The sequence below is a fragment of the Centrocercus urophasianus genome, unplaced genomic scaffold (genome assembly GCF_019232065.1).
Source record: "Centrocercus urophasianus isolate 14NV4802_14NV808 unplaced genomic scaffold, USGS_Curo_1.0 seq_21, whole genome shotgun sequence".
NCBI classification, from domain to species: Eukaryota; Metazoa; Chordata; class Aves; order Galliformes; family Phasianidae; genus Centrocercus; species Centrocercus urophasianus.
In genome coordinates, this window is record NW_024884767.1 from 13,757,200 (window position 1) to 13,762,876 (window position 5,677).

The 5,677-nt window shown below is 36.1% G+C and overlaps 1 long non-coding RNA gene across 2 annotated transcripts; it reads right to left on the reverse strand.

The window, feature by feature from the left end:
* Positions 1–452: 452 nt before the first annotated feature.
* On the reverse strand, positions 453–5,429 carry LOC122162551. 2 transcript variants are annotated; one of them, XR_006169583.1, is made up of 3 exons: positions 4,884–5,429; positions 4,294–4,379; positions 453–3,663 (listed from the first exon to the last, which is right to left on the reverse strand). It is a non-coding gene; the product is annotated as an uncharacterized LOC122162551 (long non-coding RNA). The 2 variants fall into 2 exon arrangements; XR_006169582.1 differs by having other exon boundaries at positions 4,294–4,460.
* Between the last annotated feature and the right edge of the window lie 248 nt (positions 5,430–5,677).

Genomic DNA, 5,677 nt, shown 5'->3' on the forward strand with positions numbered 1-5,677 from the left:
CAGTTTCATATCTAGGAATGAATCTCAGGAGTTTCAGGTGTAGACTGGGAGAGATGGTGACATGATAATGGTTATACAATTACTTTCTTTGTTTGGATTTTCATTCAATCACAAGTGTTCGGTAGTTAGAGTTTTGGGAAAAACAAACAGATACCTCAACATTGACAAATAGAAACAAATGAACTGATAACACTATTATATACTCAAGGCTTGTCTTTTAATCTGTTACAGAGCCGTCCCTGAATCTTCTGAGTTCCCAAAACCTTGAAGGTGCCTTTGCTGTGTCAGGGTCCTTCCTCACAGTGCTGTTCAGCCATATGCTGACTGAATGTGCAACAGTATTGCAGACAGAAAAAAAATACTTAAAGTAAATAAATAAATAAATGTAATAAATAATAAAACAAAACCAATTATTTTTGCAGTGGATTTTTAAAATCATCACTTCTTCAAAGAAAAACATACTATACAAGTTCAGTGATTGAATACTATTCCTAATGACTATTTTCAATGGCAGGAAATAGAAAAATAGGTAAGAATAAGATTATTGTTAATTATTCCTGAATGGTTAGATACTAGCTGTATAACTGAATGCCAATCAGCACTCAGTCTAGTGCCACTAGTGCACATAGGAAATATCAACATAATGAAGAATATACATGTGCAAATTATTTAAAAAAATTGCATATATGCTTTACACTTACACTTTACTTTCTTCTATACTAAACCTAAAGAACAAACAGATTCTGAGCAATTATTTCATAGTTCTCTCCAAATGTGTCTATTATAAAGTTAAAGACAGAGAAGAAGAGAGAGAGGGAAAAAGGAATTTTGATCAAATTTCCTAACTGCTAAGTATTACCTATTACTAAGCCATGACATGTTTTATTCAATGAAAAGACCAGCTCCACATCTGTAAATCTGTCTGCATGAATGCTAACAGCTGGGTGGTAAAATAGAAAGGAGGAGAAGAGGTGAGCAGCTCAGACTTCTTTCAGTTGTTTATGCACACAAATGCAGCAGCCGAAGGGCCTGATCCAGTTTTTGAGTATGTCTGCAGTATTTCGGATTGCTCTCCATGCAGCATGCTAGGAAGAGCAGTTCTGGGGCACCATAACAAGCTCAGTACCTGTCCTGAGCGCTAGAAAAAGAACGTGAAAGGATGGTAGAAAAGAAATTGTATAACCATCTCTGATTCATTTGCTTGGAGGAAACAGCTGTTTTTAACAAAACAGCTCATGTGTTTTCATGTGGCCAGTTCAGTGTTTTTCTTCTCTCTGAGCTGAGTTTCAAGGATAGAAGGAAGATACGACCACAGCACTGTACTTAGTTAATTAGTAAATAAAAGTCTGGTTGTCAAACGACAGACAATCTAACCAGCTCTAAAGTTTATAGTGAGAGAAGACAAAAAGCTGTTGCCTCATTATTTATGTATTTAATTGTTAAACATTATTTCAGATTGTTGTTGGAGGTTGATAACGTCTCTGCTATCCCCATAGTCATGGCCTTGGAATCCAGGGACACTGCAGAAATAGCAATGTCTAAATTGCTTGTTCTTCCAGCAAGTGTAAATTTGCAAATGTAATAAAACAAATGTTACAGATATGTAGTAAATTTCCTTCACATTTCACATGCAATGTTCTGGTAGCCCTTTATGACAGAAGTAAAAACCTCACAGAACTTCTTCAGATCTTTCCAGAAAAAAATACAATAAGAATAATGTGAATGAAACAATTTTTGAGGGATCTTAACAAGGAGAGCACTAAGCAGAATGAAGCTACTTTTCACCTATAAAAAATTGTTGCAAGCAATAAATACATTCAAATAAATTAATGGCAGATTTTTTTTTCTTTCGTAGGTGTGGAGCTTCACCAATTCACTTATTAACAGAACTTCTTTATAGCCTTATACCTCTCCTGCCTGTCCTTTGTCAGAGTGTACAACTCACCACCTGAGGAAGCACTCAGTGATTCTTCACTCAATAGCCACAGTTTCTGCATGTCTTCACAGATGTAAAGGTGTACCCAAACAATGCAGACAAAAAACAGGCTGCATTAAGCAGTCACAACATAGCAGATGTGCCTGTTTTGGGGCCACTGTAATGAACACTGCAAAAGAAATCTGAGGACAGTGTGACAGCTTCCTGTCGCATGGTAAATGTGAAATAAAGTACCACTTTCAGCAACAAGAAATACCAGAATTTTGAAAGACTGCACAGCTCTACAACTATTCCTGGTGGACACAGGAAAATCATATCTAGACATGTCAAGTAAATGCTCAACATTAGCAGAAGACTCTCTTTGAAAGCACAGGATTTTACGACACCTAATTGTGTCTCTATAGGCTTACAACACTCACAGACACTGAATGTCTGTTTTGAAATCTAGCCATCTCAGTGCTGGAGACTACAGTCCCCTAATGTACACTCCCTCAAAGTGGCAGAGATGCTCTTCCAGTATGCCTTCTCCTTACCTCAGCTAAAATAAATTGATTCAAAACTCATTTGTATTTAGTCAGTTTACACTAGCAGTTCAGATTTGAACTGAAGCAAGGTAAGTAGCCGTTATAAGAACAAATCAGTTGGAATCTCAATGCAAATACTACTGAACTTACTAGTGAACATGCTTTCCTTTTTCACAAAAAATGGCAAGACAAGTGACAGTAGATGTGAATATAATCCTGTCATTTCTTCAAGAAGAACAGCAGTTTAAGATTCTTTACAGTAAATACCTATCAATGGAAGCAGAAATAATCAAAAAGAAAAAGTCAAGAAACTATCTTCCTCTTGAGATGTCTCCAGAATGTAAGTGGGCAAAAGAATTAAAAACAGGCTCTGTGTGTCTACAGTGACATCAGAAGTTAAAGCTGGCAAGAGAAAAATCTTAATCTAATCACAAGCAGCTACAGAAACTCTGTGTCCCAGCTGCAACCTCAGGAGAGCCATATTAACATAAGGGTGTTGCTAAATGTATGTGTCCCAAATAGTTGAGACCCCTAGGGACCAACTTTTGATAATGAGCAAAAGAAGGCTAGCAACTGCTGAATACAAGCAAAAGTAACACAGCCATTCATGTATCTATCCCCATACCACCTATAAAACTTGAAGTGCATTGAACATAACATTCAACTTTGGCTGAACTTGATAAATAATTTGAACAGGGTAAGAAATGCTTAAGTAGCTTCTCCTCCTTTTTGTGCTAACCCACTAATAATTCAAACATATTTAGGCAGCCTTTACCGCAAGACATCCTCAGCTCATCCTTAACCATTCCAGTGCTCAGTACTACCACTCAGCTCCACAACAGGATATATGCAGTGTTCCCAGTGGAATCAGTGCTGTAAATCTCCGAGTGTCTAGTGGATATTGTGTTGAACTTGGACCCAAATTTCAGATTAAAAAGACTTTTATGGAAAGGGGGAACTATGTACAAAACAGTGGTACAATCGCAAGTTAACAATATAGCTTGTATTTTACTTTATGTATTGTTTAAAAATATTAAAAGGCTGATTCATCTTGGGCTTAAACTTCTTACTCATCCATATACAATTTTGTCTAGTACTCCATATTTGCAATAAATTGGAAGTCTCTGGTCAGTCAGGACAGCATGGTTGGCAACAAATTCTTGTGGAGAACCATTTCTGACAGTTAACAGGATCCAAGCACTGCTGATATTGCAAGAGATACATCTATGAGTATTAGTTCAACAGTTGATACTATTTCATAATTTGATGTGATGACATACTGAAACTCATTTTAAAAAAGGAGGTTTTGTTTTATGGGTTGAAATAAAAGACTAAAAATTGTGAAATAGTCATTCTAAAACAATTTTCAAATATGTTTCAAATAATTTTGATGGAACACTTCTGTTTCTTTTCAGCTGAACAGATGACGTTAAGCAGTTTTAAGGCACACTGCTTGACTTTCTATTGATAAGAAGTGGCAGAGGAGGTGAGTACAAACAGGAAGTCATTCTACGTGCTTTCCAGTTGTCCCCTGCACTAGCTGCAAGCAGGAAACCTTCAGTTGCCCAAGGGCTATGTATGTGCTACAAATCATTAAAGTGAGTGACTCGACTCTTGCACCAAAATACACAAACAGGGACTGCTAATGCAGTCTTGCTTCTTATCACTCAGCGTCATGGCACTTTTCTTCCTCTTAGACCTGAGAGATTTAAGTTTTCATAAAGTAAGTGAGCATCACTTGTAGACACTTCAGGACAAAATCTAGCAGATCTAACTTAGACAAAGATGTGTTTCAGTAAACTGAAAATTGCCAAATAATTTTTATTACACTACCTCGGTTACATCATTCCTTGAGAATTCAATGAAGATTGGCCTCACAAAGTAAGAGTTGCTTCTTTCCGAATTACTTGCAAGAGTTCCTGGAACAAGAGGCTGTGTAAATTCACAGAACTGGTGGCTTAATTCTTTCTGTTACCAGTAACATTTCCAGTATGGTATCCCTGTGAGGAGAAGAACACTGTTTGGAAGAAAATAACGAATCCATTCTATCCCAATGACCTGAATCTTCATTCTTTTCTCACATGTCAGACATAACTCTCCTGCAGTTTTGGAAATGTTTGTTTAAGTGTTTTCCTGCCCATTATTTTTCATTGTTACATACTTCTGCACTTGTGTAAGGGGAAGTTAGTGACAAATGAAGCAAAAATAACTGTGAAATTACAATAAATAAATTATATCTCAAGTGTTTTCCAGGGAGTAGAAAAGTGCCAGCAAGCGAGCTAAGCTTCAGAGATCAGCAAATGAAATACAGAGACTTTAAGAGATGCAAAACATTTTTAAATAAAATAATTATTTTAAGAAAACAGCATTAAACAGCTTTGAAATGTATGACAAATACTTCTGTTCACAGCAGAAGCACTTACCTCCTTATAAGGTTCAGGAGAGAATTCTTCAGCATAAAAGAAATGTAATGGTTTAATTTATATTGATCTAGACAAAGAAAGAAATTAACTCATGAGAAGGGCTAATTAATCTGTAGAAAACTTTTGATATAAAATCGGCTTTTTTTCTCAGATGAACACAATCTTTCAATACTTCTTAATATACAAAACTGCTTATGCAGTTTTAACACATAAAAATGAGTGAAATGGTCTGCTCAGATTTCAGAATTCGAAAGTGAACTCTTCCTAATAACAACAATGGCTTTGCTACTGATTTTGTATTTTCCCCTGGATGTGGAATTCTCTTTTTCTGGGCCCAGTTATTCACAGATGAGCATATGTTGCAGGCATTTTTATTTTGTAGAGAAAGCATGAAAAATACTCACCACTTACCTTTTTTCCTCGGAAGAAATTATGACTAACAAGTTTCTGCTGCATAATTAGCAATGCACTGTGAAAACAAATAGTGTTGAAAAAAGGCCCCTTTTTTGCAGATTCATTTGCAGACTTCAGCTTCTCTTTAACAAATCATCCAGCTTTAGTATTTTACTATAATTTTACTATTTAACTATTATACTATAATTTTTAAGATGGCTGGGTGGCTTATGAATCAATTTTGCTGGTAACAGTGAAACAGGAGGCATCAGTTGTTCAAGAATGGGGCAATGCTCTGGAAAATGCGAATTCCACTCATGTGCACCAAAGTTCCTTAAAAAGTCACCTAAGTATTTTACAAAGTGTTCCCAGTTTTGCAATACAATTGTGCCTTTGGAACT